The 24,995-nt window shown below is 44.3% G+C and overlaps 1 protein-coding gene across 4 annotated transcripts in view; it reads left to right on the top strand.

The window, feature by feature from the left end:
• Positions 1 to 681: 681 nt before the first annotated feature.
• The window catches only part of LCP1 (lymphocyte cytosolic protein 1), a 49,298-nt gene continuing 24,984 nt past the window's right edge, over positions 682 to 24,995 (top strand). For 2 of the 4 annotated variants that reach the window (XM_021528450.2, XM_021528447.2), the window contains exon 1: positions 19,995 to 20,206. The gene's annotated coding sequence lies outside the window, so the exon portion shown is untranslated. Of the gene's footprint in view, positions 773 to 19,994; positions 20,207 to 24,995 lie in introns of those variants that run through there. The other 2 variants (XM_021528448.2, XM_021528451.2) reach the window with 2 other exon arrangements.

The raw sequence follows: 24,995 nt of genomic DNA, 5'->3' as shown, positions 1-24,995 counted from the left end.
AAAGGGAGAGGGAACATGATTTTCTCACGAGATAAAACTGACCATTATGTCTGGTGAGATTTTAAGTAAAAATAAAAATGAAATCAGAAGATAATCACAGAATAGTCTGAGATGGAAGGAGCCCATATGGGGATTGAACCCACGGCCTTGGTGCCACACACACATGTCTGTAGTTAGTGCCACAGATGCGATTTAGTTCAAGGCACCAGGCAGCTGAGCCACCACAACTCATCAGTGCTGCAGAAGGGAGAACAGAAAGCTGATAGAAGGGAAACAGCGTGGTGAAGGATGCAGGAGCAAAGGAAACGTGTCTGTCATGAGCCCTGCCAGGTTGCTCCTACTCTGAGAGGAGAGCAAAGTCAGGGTCTGAAGGAGGGGGAAAACCAATTCCCAACAAACATATGTGGATCAAAAGTAACCTGGATACAGCTGCACTCTTAACCATGCACAAGCACCAGGAACTTTCTGCTGCACAGTATCGAAGCCGGGCTAACACTGATGAGGAGAAAGCGCCTGTTCTGTGCCCCAGCTTAGAGCAGAACCCCTTACAGAGGCACCTTTAGCAGCGCATTTCCCCGAGCAACGCAGGGGCAGCCCAGCGCCACACACCCCCTGGCCCCGGTGCCGGTGCAGGGGCGTGCCCGGGGCGTGTCCGCAGGGGCTGGGCGGGGCACGGGCGGCGGCGCCGGTGGGAGCGGGCGGAGGGGCTGCGGCTGCGGGAGCGCGCCCGCCCCCGGCCCGGCATCGCCTGTTGCTGCGCCGCTCCTCGCTGGTAACTATCCTCTGCAACTGCGGTCTGCATGGAGGAGGTGGTGATGGTGGTCATTATTATTATTATTATGTTATTATTATTACTGCTATTATTATTTCCCCCTCGGTGCTCACGAAGAAAAGATTAAAGTTGCTATGAAGCAGACTCCTCCGGGAGCAGTTACCGCTCTTTCGGGGGGAGCGGCGGGCGGGGGTGGGGGGCGCGGTAGGGACCGGGAAGCAGTGCGGACATCCCGGGATGATGCTGCCCATTGCGGGGAGCGGTGCCGGAGTCCCGGGATGACCCTGCTCATTGCGGGGAGTGGTGCGGGGGTGCCGGGATGACCCTACCCATTGTGGGGAGCGGTGCGGACATCCCGGGATGACCCTGCCCATTGCGGGGGTCCCGGGATGACCCTGCCCATTGCGGGGAGCGGTGCGGGGGTCCCGGGATGACCCTGCCCATTGCGGGGGTGCCGGGATGACCCTGCCCATTGTGGGGAGCGGTGCGGGGGTCCCGGGATGACCCTGCCCATTGCGGGGAGCGGTGCGGGGGTGCCGGGATGACCCTGCTCATTGCGGGGAGCGGTGCGGGGGTGCCGGGATGACCCTGCCCATTGCGGGGGTGCCGGGATGACCCTGCCCATTGCGGGGAGCGGTGCGGGGGTGCCGGGGGGCCCGGCCGGGGTGCGGGGGGCTGAGGCGGCGGGCGCGGTGCGGAGCCGTGCCCGGGGAGCGGGGAGCGGGGGGAGCGGGGCTCTGCTGTCGGTGTCACGCTGTGCCCCAGCACAGCAGTGCCGCTGACTGTGCTGGATGGGGTAGCAGGTGTAAAGCTGGTGCTTCTTCGTGCGAACCAGGTCGAGCTGAGCCAAACCTTTTCAAATTAATCTCGGCTATATAATTACTTTGAGAAATAAGCCCAGCACCACAGTCCTGATTCAAGCAAGATTTGATGCAGTGTGATAGAAATTTTATCTGGGTACCAAGTCTTTTGAGAGTGACTGACAAATGCGGGATAGGGCAAAGAGAGAGACAGGAGTGGGCAGGGGTGAGGATGGGCTACTGAAGTGGAGGCAGTCTTAGCATCTCTGATAACTGAAAATGTTCTCTTGAGGTTGTATTTAGGGACTGATGAGTAGTCTGCATCTGTGTTCTGTGAACACTAATCACCCACCACAATTTTCTCTGTCAAAGAATGCTTGGCTCATACATTTAATCTTAGTATTTATTTTTTAAATTCACTTTTGTCCACAGGGTCCCACTAAAGACAACTCCTTTATAGCTGTAATAGTTTTGAACATTTCTGAAGGGCATTTCCTGTGCCTCAATATGGAGATGAAGAAGCTGGTTTGCATGTTGCAGTGACTCTGCTGTTTGTCTCCTGCCTGCAAGGTTAGCATTTCCCTACCAGGCTGGCAGCAATCAATTTTCCTCTTTCCTCTGCTTCTCTCCTTCCTTTGCATGTATTCCACTGCATAAAGTGAGTGGAATAGGCTGAGGGGAAAATCTGGATGTCTTTCCTCCACAGAAGCTGCGTAAATGAAATTAAAGGCATGGCTGCAATGTGCATAATAGGTACCAGAGAGGGATTATTTAATAGACCCAAGCATTTACATTTTTCTTTATGTAATTGTCATTCAAGGATCAATACAGTGCCCGAGTGATTTTTTCATCATTGGCTGTTGTGCTTAGCAGTGCGAGGTTGAAAGGAAAATGTCACCACAAACAAATGCAGCACATTATCTGTGTGCCACATGGAACCACGGGCTCTCCCCTGCTGGGCTGTGGGCTCTTTTGGGCAGGTGTAGCAATGCTGTGTCTGCACCATGGAGCTGCCCTCCCCTGGGTGGTGCTTGGGGCTCAGGTGACACCTCATGTGCCACCCTGACAGCCCTGTCTGGGAGGTGGAATAGGAGTGTTCATGTTTGCCTTTGGGTTTGGAGTTAGGGTATAGCTGGGTGAGCATCCAAACCTGGGAGCCCAGGCACACTCCTGAGTCTGCTGGTCAGATGTAGGTGCATGCACTGAAGATGACAGGCTCAGGAAGGCTAGGAGGATACCTAAAGGGTACAGAATTCTCCTAGTGAAACATTTTGCATGTGTTCCTACCATTGACAATGAAATACTGGGTTGCAGATTTCCCTTGGAGGTAAATGTGGAACTGAATAGAAGAATGTGACTTAGGCTTTTTTCCTGAGGAACTTTTGCATTCTGTATTTTACAAGGAGGATGAAATTTTGCTCTTATACAGATTTCTGGCCAAACATTTCTGTGCTGCTGTAGGATTGGATTTTTTCTCCTTTCAGATGAGAGGAATAAGGTCTTTGGTTCTGCAGGGTCAAAGCCTGTCTTTTTTGTTCCAGCATAAAAGATAATTAAAAGAGCTGCACTTAAACCACCACCTCACTCAGAGGCTTGTGTGAGTTTTCCCTGGTGGGAAAGGAGCCCTTTTCCACTTTGTCTTCCAGAACCTTCCCACAGTGATGGCAGGGGCCATGACAGCAGGTGGATGATGGCGCTGCCATCTCAGCAGGACTCTGGTGTGACAAGACACATGGGAGGGTCTGTGGTCTGGTCCCCAGCAGCCTCTGTCATTGATTTCCACTGGAGATCTGTCTTGGGTGACTGGTGGCAGCTGCTGCTGCCATCAGCTGCTTCCAAAGTGACTCCCTGTATTCCTCTAACAATTGTTAAATTAAATTGTTAAATTAAAAGATGTAGTGACTGTGAATGAGAAGATCACCAATAGCAGCCATCTAGCAATGGAGTGTGCTGTACACATTATCCTTTCTCCCTCACAGCCCATCATCATCTCCATGATGGACCAGCAATTCCTGAATTTTCTCATGTGCAACACACACTTCAGATAGCCCTTGATAAAAAAGAAGTCCTCAGAAAACACTTGCCCTCTGATCATCCATTGAAATTCAGAGAAAGAACAGTGACAAGGCAACATGGACAGAGTTTTGTGGGACCACATTCTTGGAGATCAAAGGGAGAAACTCAGAGCATAACATTTTTTGTTTCTCCACAGGCACATGTGTAACCTGTACTACTGCTAAATAATCAGATTTATTTATTTATTTATTTTATAGATATCTAGCAGGTTTTTCTCAGGAAGATCCAAAACTATAGTCTCTTCCTTGTTATTAGAGAATCCACATTTCAGTTTTGAGGGATGGATGCAATAAGTACCAATTGTAACAGTGTGGGTTACCAAAATGGAATGCATTTCACCCAGAAGCTCAGACCATGCTGCTAATCTTCCTGCTGACCTTTAGCATTGGCAACATAGGGAGCATTTGACTGGAAGGTTCACAAACAGGTAACAGTGTTACAAATTGGACTCAAAGGATGTATTTCTAAATTGCTCATGGACTCTGCAAAGAAAACCCATTTAGTTTATCTCAGTATTTTGCTTTTATCAGGCTCTCCCTGTACTGCCTGTAGGCAGAGCCCCTGACCCAGCCAAGAGCCCTGATGTTGGTCCCATTGCATGCAGGCTTTAAGGTGTGAGTGGAATGGGGACTAGTCCTGATGCACACATCTGCAGCCTGTAGGCTTCCTCTTTTCCTTTCTCCCTTACCTTGTAACCTGGTGACTCTGAGTATTTACAGTGCATTTATTTCATTCTCACTTACAAGAAGACCTCTAGTCCATTTATTTCTTATAGGAAGAAAGAAGCCCACTTAATCAGCATTTTAAATAAACCCTAATTAGTATTTTAATCTGCCTTAGTAATATTTAATCTGTTTCTATTGTGAACATCCTTATACTTGTTTTTCCCCTAGGGTTTTACTCTGAATCAATATTTAACGTATTTGCCTAGTTTAAAATTGATGTGTCTCTTTTGGTTTTCATTATTGAATCTTCAATATTTACTCTTCCTTTCCTGTTGTAGCATTTTAGCACTAGTAGTCCTTTATTAGACTGTGACTATATGCCCTTGACTACTGCTGTTTCAGAAAGCCACTGAGGTAGTTTGCAGGGCTTTTTCTTAAAAGAAAGTCTCAGAAGAAGGTCAGCACATCTCATTTTGCTCTTGCAAGCCCTTTCCTGCAGAAAGTGAACTGTTTTAACTGGGAACACTCATAGGAATGAGCTAAGTAAGCATGCATTTACATCAGAAAAGTTTCCTTCCTCATAGCTTTGAATTTTAATGTGACCCACTGCGTATGAGGTTTGGGTAGATGAACTCCAAAGTTTCCATCCCACCTACATATACACAGTTTTTTCTTCTCAGCTATTTAAACTGTGTACCACATGATGGAAAACCATGGTTAAAACTCAAGTGTCAAAATATTTGGGGAGAATTATGTGGCAGCACATTTAACATTTACATCGCATTTTAATCAAGTCCAAAAGCTTTTGGAAAAGGAGGTCAGCATAATTCTGGAATTGATAAAGCACTGTAAATGCAGTGGTAAAAAAATTTGTTTCCAAGACTTGAGTACTTTACAAAATGTGTTTGTTTCTCTAGACAGAAATAGCCATATTTCTTATAATACTGGAATTTCTTTCCTCATTATAGTTCCTGTCACCATGCTGTTATGTTGCCTAACCTTGAAATGAAAGCAATTTTATTAACTTTTTACAAATGCTCTTTTTGCCATGTTGGGATTGAATTGCCTATCCCTCTCAGGGCAGATAAAAAACCTCAAAAAGTTTAATTTTCTTGTGTGTACTAGTAAAAGGGAGCCAGTATGCTGGGTAAAAGAGGAATTGAGGGTGAAAAATCTGAAAAAGAAGCCAGTTACTGCCAATTTTTTTTGTTGTTTTAATAGTTTTATATGGTCATCATTTTAGGTAACAAGGAAACAAAACCCAGTGTCTGCTCTTAAGCAGAAGTTTCAAGCTGAGTCACTGAAAACGTATCTTAAAATAGTATCTTTAGAAGCAACTTCTGTGTTTCATGATTATGTGAAGAAACATGAGAATATTCTCTGATTTTTTTATAAAAGGTCCTGGATGATTGACTTTAGGAAGTTGTCAATGTAATTTTTCTTTTGCTTATTAGAAGAACTCCAAAGATGAGATTTCAATGTATATCACAGACAAACTCTTCTTTTCATTTCCAAAAAACAAAATAATTTATATCATAAGTCAAAATCTCTTAATAAACTAAACATCTTTTACCCAACTTTTGAATTCAGAAACATCTGTATTAAGCATCAGCAAACTCGTCTAGAATTTTTGCCCTGTTGTTTTCTATACAGTCCTTGTTTGCATGACATTCTGTAAAGGGACAATTTTTTCTCTCCTTTCCCTCCCCGTAAGTGTGCTGTGCTTTTGTACAGGTGGGTGTAATGAGTTCACTGTTCCATTTCTTCACCTGTGTATCCAGGTCAGAGTTTTCAAAGGAAAATGTAGATTTCAGATTACCTGGCTTAAGACATCCAGTCATTCTAGAATCTCAGTTCAGCCAGGGTTAGAGAAAACAGCAAAGGAACAGAGCATAAGTGGAAATAGCTTGGATTACATTTTGCAGTCACAGTGAGGCCATTTGCATGTTAGTGACTCGGTCAGCTTGGCTCTAATGAGCACAGTTAGAAGTGTGATTAACACAGGAAGTGTGAGTGGGGACATGCAATGAGCAGCAACATCAGATTTTTTTTTTTTTTTTGGCCTGTGAATTAAAATGAAGTAATTTATGTGTTTTTAAAAAATAAATCATAGTTTCCCCTAACAGCTCTTATCTTGGACCTAACTCATCAGGAGGAGTCCTCACTGAGTGCTCTGTTGTAAGGCTAGGCAGAATAACTCCTGGCTCCTCTTGCCAAAAAGAGCAAGAATCACAGGAAAGTATCCCACTCACCAGGTACCCAAAGCCAAATGTCTGTCCAGGTGTCTGGTGGGGTTGTTCCTCCAAAGAAGCCATTTCTGACTGTGGGAGAAGGCTCCCCTGTGGCTGTGGGGGGTGGGGGGGATACCTGAGGTGCCATCAGCTGATAATCCTGGGGGCACCTGCTGCCTAGAAGTGTTGCAGTAATAACATGGAATCACATGGACAGATGATACCAGGGGGAAATAAGCAGAAAAAGAACCTCCATGCTGCTCCCTTCTTGATGAGGAGAGGGTGATGCCCACTGAAGGTCTCCTGTGCACATGAAAGAATGTGTCCCAGAACCATCATCAAGCTTTAAAAAGCTTTTATTTAAAAACAAACTGTCTTTGAATGTGTATGTAGGAAGCCTGGGGTTTGGGTAGTATTGAGGGGTCAGTATGCACAAGGCATTTGGGACAAATAATTTTAAAATTCCTGCAAGAGAAAAGTACTATTTTGCACAGTTTGCTTCTTGATAATGGTAAGTGCTTTACATGATGAGGTGGTTATCAGTTTCTTTATTCTTATATTGCAAACACAGCTCTTATATTGTCTGTTTGCCTTAGAGAGATTGATAGGTCATAAAAGAGATACCAAAGGAGAAATACTTCCCAGAAAATGAGGAAGAGATTTATAGTCAGTTAGAGAGAGAAAATGCCCTTACCTGAGATCCCTTAGACCTACCTTCAGGCTCCTGTAAGTTACAGGATAGATGACACTTTTTACTTATGGTTTCTACTATCAGAAGGAATCAAAATATTTGTTAATATGAATCACATTTTTTAAAACAAATAGTAACCTTCTCCTTCCTTTTCATTTTGGGCATTCATTCAGTTAAAAAGGCAGTGTTGGCTTAATATTGTGATATACCAATGAGCCCCAGTAATTTTGTGTGAATGCTATACACTTAGATGAGGAATCAACTTTTCAAGCAAATTCAAAAGTAGCCCTTAGATGAAGGCTGTCATTTTACACTGGTTTTCAGACAACCCTGGCTTGGTGCAAAGTTGTGAGTGCCCAAGTATTTGCCTGTGTATGCAGTTCTTGTTTAAATCCCAATGTCCTGACTCCGCCAACCTCCTCTTTCAGAATTAAGTGCCCAAGATAGACAAGCAGGTCAGACAAGAAGGTCAGAAGAGGAACAACCAACCAAAAGTTAGAGTTAGGCCTCTATTTCAAACAGGGAAAGGTCTCTTGTGGACAAATGTTTTAGAGATATGTTTCTCTTTTTTTTTTTTTTTTTTTTTTTTTTTTTTTTTGAATGGGAAAATTAGAATGGATAAGTTGGCAGCATCTCAGTTGAGCTAGCTTCTTTAAGCAAACTCAGATTTTTCTCCGAATCTCAGAATTTCTGCACTGCTGTGCCTTCATTGTCTACATGCACATAATTAAATGGGTCTTTGCAACCAATGGTAATCAGAAATCCTAATAGCTGACCACCACGTATCTGCCATGCATTTATCCTCTTACCCTTCCTCTGAGTTTTTCTTGTGGTGGGATATGCGGGCTCTCTTGTGTTGGCCCAGGTGCACAGAATCTATGCAGTAGCATTGTCCCAGAAATTTTGGGCAGAATCATGGAATACTTTGGGTTGGAAAAGATATTTAAACATTATCTAATTCCAACCTCCCTGCCATGGGCAGGGACACCTTCCACAAGACCAGGTTGCTCAAAGCCCCATCCAACCTGGCCTTGAAAACTTCCAGGGATGGGGCATCCCCAGCTTCTCTAGGCACCTTATGCCTGGGTCACAACACCCTTGCAGTAATTAATCTCTTCCTAATATCTACTCTAAACCCATCTTCTTTCATCTTAAAGCATGCCCTTGTGAAAATTTCTTCCCCAATTGTCTTGCAAGCCCCTTTAAGTCCTGGGAGGCTGCTAAAAAGTCTCCTTGGAGCCTTCTCTACTCCAGGTTGAACAGCCCCAATTCTTCATAGGAGAGGAGCTCCAGCTCTCTGTTCTTCCGTGTGGCCATTCTTTGGATTTGCTCCTGCAGGTTCATGTCCTAATGTAGGGGACCCACCTCCAGGGCTGAAGCAGCACAGGTAGGGGTCTCATAACAGTGGAGTAGAGGGGGAGTATCACCTCCCTTGGTGTTTCTTTTGATGCAAACCACAAGCACATGGCCTTTGCTTAAATGACAACTTATTTTGCAAGGGCAGGTTGGAGGACCTATTGAAAATACGTCCTTTGGTAAAAGCTGGGGTTTGAGAGTGCAGGTGTGCTGCAGAATGCACCTGTGTGCTGGGAAGGGAGGCCGTGAAGTTTTGATGCCAGGCTGCAGAGCAGCTGGTGCAGGGGATCTCAGTAAGTGCACAATAATTTCTTTCTCATTCATGAGTCTCACCCCTTGCACTCCCTGGAGGAACACACCCTTGGACATAGGGTAGCTGTAGCATCATGATTCTCGGGCCAGCTGTCCTCACAGTGCTGTGTCCAGAAATTAACTTGGCAAAGGCATCCCTGTGCTTTAAGCAGAAAATGCCCAAGGTGCTGGAATCCCACTGGGCTATGGAAATACACTTTTACAATCAAAGACAATAGCTCTTCAGCAATGGAGGAAACAGAGGTTGCAATACACAACTGGGACTACTGTGGAAATGCAAACAAAACCTAAATCTAGTCTTTGCAAAGGCACCTGCAACCCCTCTTGTTTAAATGGGATTTGCAAGCCAGAGTGTGCCCTGTGGAGCTGGGGGTACATTAGTGTCAGTGTGCTGCTCAGGAGCATGGTGGGCCTTCCTTCTCTGGGGAAGGGGTCAGGAAGAGATGGGTGTGTGGGGGATTGTTGCAAGCCATCAGAGCCTGACCCCAGTTTTCCTTCCTCTTCCTGTTGCAATTGCAGGAACAGCTCACATGCACAGGAGAGAGGAGAACCAGGCAAATTGATGGGATTTTCTTTGCCTGGCTCTGCTATAGTTCGGTGCTTCTATCCAGTGTTTCTGACAGCTAAAATGGATATTTCATTACACAGCTAGTCAGTCATGTAATATGTAATGCTGTGAAGAGCTGAAGAACATACCTAGTTAAACCTAAACTTAGACACTTTCCAGAGTAATGCTTAGAAAAGGATTTAGAATTCCTGTCTGTCAGAAACTCGTTGCTGCTCATGGGAAGCTCATAACTTACCAGGTGTCCAGAGACACAGAATTGCCTCAAGGAGCATTAAACAAGAAAAAGCAAGCTTAACCAGCAGACAGACTGCTCCTGCCACTCTTGACACTGAACTCTCTTTCCCTTGAGCTATTTGATGATTTGTGCTAATCTTTTATCTCAGTTCACTCCTCCTGTGTGCCTTACCTTTAGCCCTGGCTAGCAAAGTGGATTGAAATAAAAACTAAGGATGCTCCTTCCTTTTTCTCCATGCTTTGCAGTTCTCTGAATGATAGTGGTAGAGCAAGCCATTCTTCCGTCTGTCAGTTTTCTGGTTTCTCTTACCTGCCTCTCTCTGTCATCTGGCAGACTCCAAGACCTTTGGCAAATCTTTCTTATTCTCTGTCTTCAGTTCCTGGAACCACAGTGCCTGGAGTCTCCAGGATCTTTTGCAGAAATCAGCTATAGGCAAAGAGAGGATAGAAAGATGTGAAAGAAAGACTGAGCAACCAGGAGCATTCTGGAAAAAAGTTCTCAGCTGCATTACACATTCCTCTATGCTTGATGTTCCGGGGTGAATGGCCAGCTCTTCACAGTGGCGAGATCATTTCCACCCTCAAGCAGCAATGTGGCTTCCTGTACCTGGTCCCATGTTCTGGGGTGGGCTCCTCAGCCAGCCTGTGCTTATTGCCCACAGCAGTGCCTGCCAGGTGCTTCAGTGGGAACGTGGCCAGCAGAATGGGACTGGGGCAATCCCAGCCCCAGGCTCCCTGCATGCCCATGCTGTCTTTGGCACAGCTCCGGCTGCCTGGCCAGGGGCAGGAATGGTGGCCATGCCTCAGTTGTCCATTCAGGCCAGTTGTCCACTTACAGGTCATGACCTACAGGTCACATTGGCAAGTGGTATCATCTGCAGAGATTTCCTTCATCTTCAATGTGTCCAGGGGTCTGAATCTTTGCTGCTTGGGAACAGCTGAGCTCAGAGTTGTTGGAGTTTACCATTCATTGCATGAGGCATGGATAAATATCCAGGAAGGAGCTAAACAGATCTGCCTGAGCCCATGTCCAAAGCCATACTGCTCACTCTCTCAGCTGTACAATGAGGAATGGAAACTGGGAAGCAAAGCCAAGTCGGGACAGTGACACTGTCCCTTTTGGAGTTTTGGTTTAGGAGATGGGTTGTGTGCACCTGTTCTCTTCTGGTCAGTAAGTGCCTGGGAAAGTGGACTTCACTTATGGCTTGGGGGTGACCTGCAGAGATGCTGTGATCTGTGCATTTATTTAGTGGGATGCAGAGATGAGCAGGGCCAAACATTTGCTCCTTGTACCTTGCTTCTTGTGCTGTTTATACAGGGGATTTTTGGGCAGCAGTCTGGAACAGTTTGGGTTTTATTCCATGCTTTGTGACAGGAAAGAAGGCAAAGTGACCACTGTGTGTGTCACTTGGATGGCACAGGGCTTTTTGCCTGAAAGGCCTTGGTTTCTAAATTCCTGACACCACCCACCCCCACACACACACACACAAGATCAATACAGTTGTGGAGTTTTTGTTTGCTACTGAATTGTTTAACATTTCAGTTTCTCCTATGCCTCTTGAATGCTTTCTCAAAAGAGCAATTGTTTGTTTCAAGTTTGTCTTTAGATAACACTCCAGCTAAAGTTTTGTTCTCTTTTCCAAGAGCAGTCCTTTTGGGACTCTTTTGAGTCTTCTGGCATTTGAAAACACATCTGATGTCTTTGCCTCGAGAGCTTTCAGGGTGCATTGGCCACAGCAGCACAGAAAATGGAGCAATGAGGATACAGAAGCAAGGAACTCCCCTGCTTGTTAGTGGATGTGCTCTGCCTGTTCTCTCATGGTGAGGCAGCTCCTGGATGATGCCCACAGGGAGCAACACAAGCAGCACCTCTGGGATCAAACTCATGCACCTGACACATGTTTGACACCTCACCATGGTACTTTCGAGCAGTGGATCTCCCATCTCTCTGTCAAAAATCCTTCACTTCTAGCAGTGAGCAAAATTACATTTGGTCTTCTCTTCTGTAACATGTGATTTCTGCAGGACTTCTTACTTAGCAACTATCCCAGTATCAAGGGTCTTCCTGACTATATTCTTAGTCAGGTGCTAAATATGTTGTTTGTTAAAAAAATAAGGCTGCCCCAAATTTTTTCAGTTGTGTCTTGGCCACCATGACTGTCAAAGCCTGGCTGCTGGTCTAGACAGAGAGACACTTTGATAATAGGAGTATGCCTTTGAGTGGATACCCTTCAGTTGCCTTGCAGGGATTTTGTATTCACATCTCTTCCAGCCTTATCTCAGTGGATCTTTCAAGAAATATCAACATCGACCAGTAGGAGAGAAAGGTGTTTGACCAGGAAGATGACTATTAAAAGAACAAACCAAAAAATCAAGGAAAAGCTTCTTTTTGCTTACTTCAGATAATCAACACTGATACTGAGAATACAAGGGAATAACAACTGGGTTTTTTTGGTGGCAAATATAATCAGTGTTTCTCCTTGCTAAAGGGGGCAGCATTTCCCCCTTCCAAAGCCTTTTCTTCTTGTATTTTTATGTGTCATGGAAGAGATTAATCTCAAATACAAGCTCCAGCTCAGAAGTCTAGTTGATCACTAAGTAAAATCATTATGAGGAATAGATTTGTTCACATTCCTTTACAAAAATAGAGATAACAGCTAAGAGTTTGTTGGATTCAGGGCCTTTGTGAAAAGCCTGACCTCAGATCACAGAATAACAGAATAATAGAACGACAGATTAGAAAAGTCCCTTAAGATAACATGAAGTTCAATGATAAACCAAGCACTGTCAAGTCCACCATTAAACCATGTCCTTGAGTGCTACATCTACACATCTTTTAAATGCCTCCAGAGATGGGGACTCAAGCACTTCCCTAGGCAGCCTTTCCTGCCTAGGGAAGAAATTTTTTCCTAATAACAATATGAACCACCCCTGGAACAACCAGAGGCCACTTACTCTTGTCCTGTCAGTTGTTACTTGGGAGAAGAGACTGACCCCAGCCTGGCTACAGCCTCCTTTCAGACAACTGTAGACAGATCCCTCCTGTGTTTGATTTCCATATGATGCCTCCACCAGAGAAAACCCTCTTTTTTTTGGAAAAAAATTTTTTTTTTTCATCCTGCAGCTTCGCTTCGGGAGATGCAGGGCATGTTCCTTTTGAGCAAAAGGCTGAAACCCAGCACAGGGCATGGGCAGCCTAGTGCTGGTGTTCACCCTTCACTTGCAGGAGGATGACAGGTCCCCTGATGCAGCCCCAGAAGCAGGACTGGCTCTGCAAACACAACCATGGCAAGGCTGGAAACAAAACCCCTTTGGTTTGGCAGTGCAGGAGGAAATTTTTTTTTTTTTTTTTTTATGTGCTGTAGAAACCCAGCAAGTTCCTTCTGTGTTATGCAAAGTTTCCCCTCCTGACAGGGAACTGTTTGTAAGTGTTTCTGGACAGCAGTTCCAGAGCGAAGCTTGGGCCCCAGGCTTGCATGTGAGAGACTGCAAGCAAGAAGTCTTGATTCTGATCTGAGCACGGTTACGAATTTTATGAGAAATGCTGGCTTCAAAGCTTGAGAGCAAGCAAGCAGAAACTTCCAGGGTAGGGGTGAGGAAATGACAAGACGTAGATGGAAAAGCAGGGAAAAAAAAAAGAAAGCATGTAAAGGAAAAATGAGATAATAAAGGGAAACATGCCAAAGAAAGAGGAAGATATACAAGAATACATCTTTTAAAAAAGCTGAGAAGGAAAGGAAGAAAACTAAGGTAAGCACAGAGCAGACAGCCTAGGATGTAAAATTTCTAACATTTAGAAACCTATGAAGTCAGAACATAGTGATAGAGTGCTCAAGGAGACACATATGTGAGTGAACCCATGTGCACATGACATTTTTTTCAGTCCTACAGGCATTTGTGTGCAAAGTTTCATCTAGATCCAAAGGTAGTGGAATTATTGTTTTCTTGGCAAAAAAGTGGCCTGCTGTTCAGGAGAGCAGTGTAATTTATATTTTTGGGTTTTTTTTCTTCTGCCATGGTTTTCAGCAGAAGACAGGTACTTGATATTCTGGTGATGGGTTGGCAGTGCCCTAGTTTGCAGCAGAACAGCTTTGTCTTGGCTGTGACAGCACCCTGTGCAGGGCAGGGACCCTGGGAAAGCCCATTCTTCTACTGTGTCAAAGCTGACGGTGGTTCACTCACCAAAAACTGAGTGAGATTGAAGCTGAAAGTACATGAGAAGGTTGGTTAACCATGAGTCAGCTTCTGCCAAATCGGATTCTCAAAAATCATTACTTTGTGGCCTCACAGTTTTGCAAAAATAACTGGCATAACAAGTGTAATTAAAAATAATTTTTTTTTCCCATCAGTTTCTCATGGTTTTTACTACTGTAAGCCTCTAACCAGCTGCCCCACCAAAGTCACGTTTTCATGTATTTCCTTCCATCACAAAGTCAAATTATTTCCTGAAAGAAACCCAGGAAAATGAGGAAACACATTGAACTGAGGTAGGATCCTAACCAAGACACTGGTTGTCATTTCTAGGACTACCAAAACAGGATAGACAGTATTGTTGCAACAGCCTCCATGAATGACACTTCTAGACCCATATCTGTCTGGGAATGGGTTTATCAGCTGGAAGAGTCACTGCCAGTCTCTGCTGGAACTGTGGGACTTGCACGCTTTCCTGGGAGATTCTTGGAGGTGTGCCCTTCTCCCACTGCAGCCAGACCTGGGAGCTGACAGTGGCCAGGCTTCTCCAACCTCTTCTTGTCACTCTCTCACCAAGTAAAACCTAAGATTAGCTCATGTACTGTTATTAATATTTCACTACTACTCCTCTGCAGCAAATGGATGGTTTTGATCAATAATTCATGGCTGGGTGTAGCCTATTAAATTTGAAGTGGGGTGTATGCTTTCATGTTATTTATTTATCATTGCTTTTATTTTACAGGGTGTTTTTTCCCCTGCTATTTCATTTTTCACTTGCTTAAATGCCTCTCCTTCAAAGTTCAGACTGCTTGCAGGAAATTAATCTTGTGCCTTATGACTTTTAAGTAAGACTAAGCTCTCTGCAAGGGCCTGAGACTGAGCCACAAGGAAAACTTTCAGACCCACTCAGTCACTTCAGTGCAGAAGATCTCTTTGAAACAAATGACTTGGGGAATTTGGTAACAAATTTAACTGCTCTAAGTTCATCCATGGCCTCAAGAGCTGTCTGCTTTTAGTTTCACAGGGGTATTTGGCTACTTCTGCTGAGGGAACAACCTGCTCCAAGACCAGTGATCAGGCATTGCCCTGTCCCCTCCTTTGCCAGTGGGGGTTGTTCTATGGAACCAGTCTGAAAACAGGTTTTGGGGAGTGTAAGTCTTCTTGGGCTGGTTGCAGGTTGTATCCCCTAGTTAGAAATGGCATTCTGCTTTGCTTTGTGAAAATAGTCTACTCATAGCTTATTTGATTTTTGTGGCTTATCTTGATTCACGAATAAGACAGATTGTAGTGAAACTGAAATAAAGATTTCCTTACAAGACTCTAAGACAGGCTACAGAGTGTAGGGCTTGGAAACTGAAAGCTGCCAAAGCATGTGAAATCATAAACCAGCCTAGCTTTAACAGGCCATTACCCTCCTGGTCACTCCTGTGCCCAGATCCAGGGGAAAACACGAGGTTTGGAGAGCTGCTGATCTGAGAATTACCCTACCAAAATCATGCTTTTCAGTATGACAGAACTTCTTTCTACCTTCCTCTTTCTCCAGCCTTGCCAGTATGCAAACCTCGGTGTCCCTCCCTGACCAAGCATAAATGTCTTGTTGCTGATGGGCACTTGAGGCTGCCATATTTGCTGTGTGGCACAGGCTTCCCTTCATCCACATCTGTGTGGCATGGGCCATCCACCTCTCCTCTCCTCTCCTCTCCTCTCCTCTCCTCTCCTCTCCTCTCCTCTCCTCTCCTCTCCTCTCCTCTCCTCTCCTCTCCTCTCCTCTCCTCTCCTCTCCTCTCCTCTCCTCTCCTCTCCTCTCCTCTCCTCTCCTCTCCTCTCCTCTCCTCTCCTCTCCTCTCCTCTCCTCTCCTCTCCTCTCCTCTCCTCTCCTCTCCTCTCCTCTCCTCTCCTCTCCTCTCCTCTCCTCTCCTCTCCTCTCCTCTCCTCTCCTCTCCTCTCCTCTCCTCTCCTCTCCTCTCCTCTCCTCTCCTCTCGGCACTGTGGCAGACTCCAGCTATAACAGACTCCTGCCCCCCTCTTTCCTGCATGAACAAATTTAGACAAAGAATGAGATGCTCTTGTTGCACCAAGAGGTATTCATGGTATCATGATTCCACCCTCAACAGACCCCAGTATCCACGTTGTGACAAGTTCAATGGGATCACCCAGCATTGCTTTGCATTCTCAAGGCTTTTTCTGGCATAAATAATGCAGGAGGAACACAGTGTAAAAGGTCTGAGTTTCATATACATTCTGCAAAGCCCCAGTCTGTGGTATTGTCTCTCCTGCAGAGATCACAGGTGGCATTTCAGGGTACGCTGCTAACATAGATCCAGCAGTAGGTCAAATTACCAGCTGGCACCTGAGCACATGCCATCAGAGTAATGACTCCTGCTTCAGACTCATTTACCTTTCAACAGCATTGAGGTTCTTGGGGTCCATATTCAGAGGCGGTTCAGTGCCTAAATGGTTACAGTGGTTACAGGAAGTAGCACTGACTTTCATAGGTACAAGGGCAGAGTCACAAAATAAAGGTGCAACTAAAACTGTAGGGAAATTAGACTGGGTCCTCTGTACTTATATATGAGGAAGATATTATTTATTATTATTATTTCCATTATTTTGATTTGCCCTAGTTTTTAATGGACTTGGATGTCCCCCTTAAATTGTGCTGTCATTAAGTCAAAGACAGTTTGCAATGTCCACAAGAAGCTTTCATTCATCTTGGAAGATATGTGCTGCAGTCCCCACTCTGCTCCCTACCCTCTTCTTCCCATCCCAGGGCGTGGTCTACAACCTGTGACCGTATCAGCTGTGGCGAGGAAGACACTGAATGTGATTTTGCAAAGGAAAGGCTTTTGGGGAGAATAATTTCCTGAAGCAGAAGCAGCCCGCAGCAAGGCAAAGTTCTTGGGAGATTGTGGTGGGCAGCTGCAAATGTGAGCACCCAGAGGTGGGTGTGCCAGGAAAGGCCACCACAGGAATACACTGCCCCAGTGCCCATAAGGAAACCACTGACATCCAGCAGAGCCCAGCTCCCTCCTCAGCTGGGGACCCCTGCAAGCCCCTCCTGGCTGCCAGAATACAGCGCTGCCAAGTCAGATGAAGCTGCTGGACCTCTTCTTAGGCAGATGCCCCAGATCCTTCAAATATAATTCCTGTTAATTGCTGGAAGTAGGATTACTCGTTCCTGCATGCTTTTTGGGTGGCCACTTACTTTGCTAAGAAGCATCCAAGCCTTGTGGCAGGAGAACACAGGCAGTTTCTGCCCTTCCCAAGGCTCCCCAAGGGTGAAGGTGAGGAAGGTGAGAGCCTGGTGGCAGGTGAGGAGGTTGAAGTGAAAGTGCTCTGTCCCTCAGAGCTACAGGGCTGGCTCAGGAGCAGAGGCAAGAAGGAGATAACTCGTGGAAGGGTTTGAAGCCTGTGGTGACACAGTCTGGCTGCTCTGCAGTGAAGTGTGACTGCATTTCACAGGCAGCAGGATGGGAGTGTCAGCACTGCCAAAAGTACTTGGAAATAAAGGCCCTTCAGCCACAGGCACAACAAGGGGCAAGACTTTTGAAGTGTTGTAGTGGTGACAACAGCAGGGAAAAGATTGGATCTGACCTTTTCAGCTGTGTATCAGGGGCATGGTCTGTTAACAATTATAGTCCTTCCTCTGCAAGTGATTGAACACGGTACATGCTAATTTATGGCAATTAATTTATAGAGAATAATCTTTGATATTTCCTAATGTCTTTTTCTGTAATTGGAGGACCACCTCTCCTTTAACTTTTTTTACCTTTCATACACATAAATCTCAAAGCAGCTGCATTGATATTTTGGCTCTAACACTGAAGCTGTATGTCAAGTTTATTGTTTTTCTGAGGTGGGACAGAAATGGACATTTAACTCAGTCCCACAGCACAGCCTGTCCTAGCACCAGCTGACCTGTTCCTAGCCATAAGCATGTTTTGTGGCAAAATGCAAGCTATTTATAAGAGTTAAACTTCAACACCCTTCTAGGAAACCAGTACTGCAGTATCCTGCCCTGTTTAAGAAATTACTTTAGAGAGATCATTCTCATGGAATCCTACATTGTCAGGAATAACACAAATGTCCACACACAGGCCCAAGTTAACCAGGTACAGGTAGGAGATAACTATTGCACTGTCCCACTGATATGTGTTTCTGTGCTGCTCAGTAAAATTGCTATGTGTGTGACACTTCAGGGATGCACAGTGCAGGGTTTAAATAGTGTGTCATAACAGGGCTTTAGCTGGGGTTGTATCTAAAGACTATCTAAGTTTAATAATATTTGGTGAGACAGTAATATTAGCTATACAGTGACAATCCAGCAGGTCTTGAAATGAGGCAGAAAAAGGGATTCACAATCCACACGGCAAATATATTTTTTGTTTACGTCTGCCTCATAAGTCCATCATACTTTAAATCTCATCCTTGCTGTCCTTGTATTTCCAAGCTTGTTTGAACACTTCTTTAACACAGCTGGTGCCTATGGGATGTGCTGGTATCTAATCAGTGCTGAGGACACAGTGTTGAGCTCAGTCTAGGTCACGCAAATATAAAATACCACACAGCATGGTGGACACTCTGAGTTGCTCCCCTACCTTCTGCATAAGCTGTAACAACTCTAGAGTTGCTAACTTGTTAGAGTTGCTAAGAGTGCTAAGCAAACATATCTGGTAAGGAAACACCCAGCCCAGTTTTCCTGTGCACGTAGGATGTTAGATTTAGAGCACGCATCCCTTTGGTGCTCTCTTCCTTATCTCAGAAAAGACATTGCAGCATTTAAAGGGATGTCATGGAGACCAATAAAAGTAACTTAGGATTTGGAAAAGGTCTGTAAGAAAAAAGCTGGGACAAACCATCAGGCTGGTGTAAAATATCCTAGAAAAAAAATAAGAGGAGCTGTGGCACAGCGTATCAAATAATCAAATACTATAGAGTAAATATTTTTAAAATAGAAGTGAGTAATAAAAAATGCCTGGAAAGCATTTCAATGGTCCTCTGAATAAAACAAATGTATGCTGATTCAAGGATGGATCTTAATTATAGAGATTTGTTCACGAAAGGGCTTCCTTGAATCTCTTTACAGCAGCATGTATCTCATGGTCCAGTGAATGACAGCTTTTTAATTAAAAGACATACAGTTTGGTAATTCTTTTCACTTGCTCCTTTTCATAACTAAAAGTCAGACCAGAAGTTTTTGAAAAAGCTGAAGGATGATTCTTCAGCTTGTGGAAAATGGCAAGAATCTTGCTGTTAAGGCAGGACACTTCTTAAAATCCCTGTGAGACTGATAATTAAGTTTTCTCTCTTGATATGTTTTCAGATCTAGGGCTTCTGTAATGCTGCATCTTCAGGGCTTGAAAGATGGTTTATAGCATCCATCGAGCACTTTTACATGTGACCCTCAGTGGATTGGGAAATGTGTCCTTGAAGTCTGTGTCAGTTGTGAGGTGGTGTGAGGAGCACTGTGTTCTTTCTCAGGCTTCCCTGTTCAATAAAGGCTTGGGCAAACTGTAGGGAGATACCAGGATGGTACTGGAATGGAGCACAACAGATCAGAGAACAGGTAGAGAGGGCTCAACTTGTTCAGCCTGGAGAGGAGAAGGCTGAGAGGGATTTTGGCATCTACACCAATCTAATCAGAGCTTATGGAGAAGATGGAGCCAGCTTTTTTTTGTCAGCAGTGAACACTGATAATGAAAAGGTCACAAGTTGCATCAAAGGAAATTCCAACCACTTGCATGGAAAAAGTTTTCACAGGGAGGGCAGTCAAACGTTGGCAGAGGTTGTGTGGTGATGCTGAGGAGTTTCCATGCCTGGTGACTCTGCCCCAGCCTGGCCTGGCAGCCAGCCCTGCCTGGTGGGTGAGGTGTCACTGCAGACCTTACTGTTCTCAAACGTAGCTGCCCTTACCAGTGAAGAAAGGAAGTGTTTTGAGCGTGTGTGTGTTCTGTGAACGAGAGTGGCAGTGAGAGGAAGCGGCGCAAAGCAGTGGCCTTATTGGAGGAGAACTGAGGTGAAGAGGTAGAGACCAGAGAAGGCTTTGTTTCCTTATAAAGACAAAAATCTATTGCACTATGGGGTTTTGTCACCACTCACTTCCCTCTCCGGGCTCAGTCGTGGGCTCGCACTCTTGGGCTTGCCTAGTTGCACTGCAGAAAAGGAAGAGTTTCCTTGTCTGCAGTGACAACTGCTGTGCAGCTCCTCCACCCTACGAGACATTTGGTTTATTTAAGAAGTTCTGCCCTTTCCACTGGATTTGCAACTGCTGAGCTCTTCGTTGCTCTGACCCACTGCTTGAGCCCGGGAGGTAAGATCACAGCATCTAGTGGTTTTTTGGCAAGCTGCTCTCACGGAGGAGCCCAGCAGTTTAACTGCACAGGAAATTGTGGCTGCCATGAAAAAACAGAGCAGGTTCTGTATTAGCGTGTAGCATTTTCCATTAGTCTTGTACACGGAATTTCTACTGACCTTCAGGAAAGTGTTTGATAGATTTAATTTGGCAGAGTGGTTTTTGGCTGAGTAGAATGGTAGTCTTGGAGTTGGAATTGGCTTGGAAGGGTATGATAAAGTAAGAAGCCATTATTTAGATTGCAGACTGGATCCATGTAAGAAGGTAATTTTAATTTCAGTGATGAAGAACACTGATTCATAAATATAATGTATTTTGGCTCATAGTGCTTACAATGTAATCTGCTGGCTATTAGGACATTTATATCAGGTTTTTAGAAATGTAATTTTACTTTCCAGTGGATAAATAAAACTGATTCATGATAGAGCCTAATTGCAATAGGGACTTCTGCTTTTAAAATAGTGACATGGGGTGGTCCTAACATTATAAATGCCTTTTAAGATCTTGACTGGTGAATCTGGTCAGCCTTGTCCCTTGCCTTCTTTGGGATTTCAGCTCAGGCTCTAGATGAATTGTGAGTTGTGAATATCTACAGATATTGTAGGTGGTATTATTGTGACCAGGAGCCTCCAGGCTTAACTGTCTTCTTTATAAGAGCAGTAGCCTTGCTGGTTTTGTCATATAGTGATTTCCTTGGCACATGGACTTGGTTTGAACATTGATCCAAAGGAACACTGATCCAATGGAACTTTAGGTCTTTGTTATCACAACCAAAGTCACAGACCAGGCTGGCTGACTGATCTCGTACTGCTACAGCTGTCAGGTGAAGATGATCTCTAGCAAATGCAGCTGGCTGCTCAGCAGATGGGGTTTGGTCATCTTGCTAAAAGCAGATCACACCCTGACACCCCTCCTGTAGAGAAACTCCAGCATGTTTCTGCTTCTTCCCCTCTTGTCTGCCCACAGGAGCAGTCTGGCCTCTTGAGCTGGGGAGGCTCTCATGGGTACACAGTAGATGTGGAAAGCCCCTCTGTGGTGGGAAACTCCACCCAGAGAAGTGATGTTAGAGCCAGGAGGGACTGGGAAGTACCTGCCTGCTTGCTGGTAACATGAGAGGGAGTTTCTGCTTCCATCCTGACCATAAGGTCCAGATTTACTCATCTCAGAAGCTGAAGGTCAAAAAAGGGATGTATTATCTTACTGGGTTTGAATCTGCTTCCTCAACTGGACTGGAATGTCTGCTTGGATTGAATATTATTATGGTTATAAAATGTTTGTACTTAAATAAATCTATTAGTGTTGCTCTTCTTGCTCACAGAACCTGCCACACACTCCATTGTCTTGTATTTTGCTATCAATATTCTTGACCCTGTTTCTTTCTGATTTCAGTCATGAACAGCTTAAAACAGCTGTGTAGCTTGGAGAGGAGTTATCTTGATGGAGAACCGACTGTAAAAGTCATTACCATATGTTTTTTATAAAGCATGAAAGAACTAGGAAGAGATTGAGTGAAGGGGAAGGAAGGAGACGGGGGAGATCAGGGAGTGCATTCAAAAATGTAGCTCATTTTTGTACCTAGCCCCTTCCTGCAGAACAGCAGACTCCAGTGAAATGCAAAATGTAAAATATTTATCAAAATGAAAAATACTTAGGAAAAATTCTGAAACAGTATCTAGGTGCTGCAGGATGGAGTACAGGAGGGTCTGTTGGATGCTCTCTGCATTCCCACTGTTATCCAAGGGGAAAGCTGTAGGATGGGAAATATATTCCTGCCCCTTGATGAAACAAGTAGGGTGTCCTGGACATGGAGGCTGTGCCAACAAGCAGGATAGTGGCATGTGAGAGACATGAGAGGGACATCCAGTGACCAGGCTTGGGGACCATGCCGTAAAGCCAAATCATTCTTCAGAGGAAAGGGGAGCAGGAGCATTGTGCCTTCTGCTGCTCCAGATCCTGCTTGCGCTCCCCACTGCACACTACAACTCCCAGCATGGCACCATCACAGGATGGGGGCCCAAGCAACAGCACAGCTGGTAAGAAGGGCTATGTTCAGATGTGCTCTTCTTTTTCTGGTCTGATTTTGTGAGTGGAAGGGCCTGGTCACTGCTGGAATCACTGAGGTGTCCTGCAAAACTGAGGACAGAATTCAACTCCCAGCAGAGGAGAGACAACAGCAGATTCATAGATCCTTGAGGAACCAGTCAAATGCTGTGTTTGTATGTGTCAAATGTATACGTTTGTATCTAAAATCCTCCTTTTTACAGCTGGAACATGTTTTTAATATTCTCCGTGCACAGAGGAACTGTTTTTCTGCAAACTGGGAGCAGAGGCTGTATTCTCTTTTTCGTGCATCCGTTACCAGGCTTCTACAGCACATTTGGGTCAGTACTTCATGATCTGATCTCTTGCTCTCAGGCTGAAGCACACAGGAATAGGAAGAGAAGATTTTGTCTGTATGTCCAGGGTTTTATGCCCATCTGCCACCCCAATTGTTCTGGGACAGAGCTGGGCTAGATTCTCATGCCTGTATCCAAAGCAGATCCTGCAGGTACTCTCCTCTTCTCCCACCTTTGTTAGTGAAGATGGAACTGGGTGGGACAGGGCTTTCCATGCCAAATGGGACACCTGTTGAATGACTGAAGCTGTTTTTCAGTTTGAGAATCAAGACATTCCTTTATCTATGGAAATAGGTTCTCACTTTAAAGCCAGCTAGCCTGTGTTGATAAAAGGATGAGAAAGATAAGTGACCCAACAAGAAATATAGTGTACTGGATCAATTTTTTTTTAAAGAAAATTCTACAGACACTGATTGAAAAACAATATGCACCTAAATGCTATCTCCCTAGTAGGGTGTGTCTGACAGATACAAGACACATAAGCAGAGTATTTATAGGTTCAGAGCTCTGCTTTTTCAATGTCTTAATCTCCTTGAAGAATTAACCCTCACTGCCACTGAGTGGTATATTGGAAAGAGATCTCCATCTCTTTCCAGACCCTGTGGATTTTCCACTCCTAAGGCCTGTTGACCAGTATTTGATTTAGGACTCAGGCATCACACTGACAAATAAGGTCTTTTATGAAATGGAACATTAACAAATAACTCATGGGCATCACTGTATTCTTTCCAAACAGTGATAAATGTATTTCCTCTGTATTTTTTTTTCAAATTGTGTAAGAAAAAAACCAGATAAAGCACAACATCTTAATAATCTCAGTGCCTACATACATGGTAAGATTTGCTGTTGCAGGCATCAGTCTTTTAAACAACCTTTGAGGCAAAGATTGTCATTTACTGTGGGCTAAATCATGAATCTTTGTAATGTACGAGGGAGGAAGTATTTGCCATATCTTCAGAAAGACTCCTCTTGGTGTCTTGAATGCTGATTTAAACAGCAAAATGCCACCCAAACTGAAGGTACTGTGATCCAAGTTACCCATTGCTAACAGAGCAAAGTATGTTTCTGTCTACTTTAGGATTTAAAATTTATCTTGGCATCTTTGAGGAAATTTTAAAAATACTCTTATTTATCTGTAGTTATTTCAGTAGGGAAAGTGTCATAGCCCAACATGCACAACATGAAAAACAAACTTTTTTTAATGAACCACCTCATGTGTTTGAAAATGTTGCAGTTTGTGCTTTTTCAGTGATTTTCAAAGTCCTTGTGTAAGAAATGTGTATAATTGGCATGCGGTTGCAAATGTGTTTGTGTTTGCTGATATTGTCAGCCATGGTGAGCAGCTGTCTGGGTAACTCACCAGCATGGAAGAGAGATATGAACTCTAGTTTTCATCTTACATCATGAGCAGAAAAAAAGCTGTCACAAAAAATTCCACTCAATCTGCCTGGAAGCTGTGACACCAAACAAGAATAAAGGACACCAATGGGATTGTTTGTTTGTCTAAGAAGGCTGGATACCCCAAAGCTATCACTGGGAATGATCACTGGCAGCTCACATTAATTTAGCATTAAAGCCACTATCCTATTTTGCTGTGGGTGCAGTATGGATCACCCTGCTGGTGCAGGGACACAAGCACATTATTTTGATCAGAACTGTAAGAAAAATAACAGCTAATAATAAATATAGTGGAGAAAAGCATGATACTAGCAAATATGCTGAGACTGAAGTTTAATTGAGAGATAAACTATTCTGGATTATGCTAAAGAACATGTTTGGCTGGTAGTCAACAAGACGGCTTTGCCTGCTACACTTTTGTTCAAAGTTTTTGCTGATGAGCACAAGATGAAACTTTCAAATTGAGGAACTTCTAGGCCACACTGCTGTAGTTTTGTAGTGTTGATTCTTCTTTCAACATGAGATCTACTGTATAGTTTACCTTTTTCTCACCCTTTAGTGACAATAAAATGTCAAAAACATGTCTCCAGAAGGAAAGAATCAGAACCTAACTCAAAAATCTTCTCGTCTCCTCCTCAGTCTTCCACGCTGTAGGAAGTCAGCTGAGACAAATAATTTGAACAGAAATGCATATGGATTTATGGACTTATGTGTGGTATCATATGAGAGAAAGATAGAGGAAAATATTTCTGGGGAGGAATATCCTATCAGGGATATTCTGAAGGGTGACCAGGAATAAGCAGGCATGCAAAGGTGCAATAAATATAGGACAAATATGTCCAGGATACTCTTGTTTTCCCTTGAACTTTTCTGGCCTTCAGGATGCTTCAGATCTGTCATAAGAGTTTCTGCACAATTCCAAGGACTCTTCTCTCAATCCTCCCTGCTGATGG

Source organism: Lonchura striata, chromosome 2, assembly GCF_046129695.1.
Source record: "Lonchura striata isolate bLonStr1 chromosome 2, bLonStr1.mat, whole genome shotgun sequence".
Lineage (NCBI taxonomy): Eukaryota > Metazoa > Chordata > Aves > Passeriformes > Estrildidae > Lonchura > Lonchura striata.
This window is presented reverse-complemented; position numbering and strand designations above follow the sequence as displayed.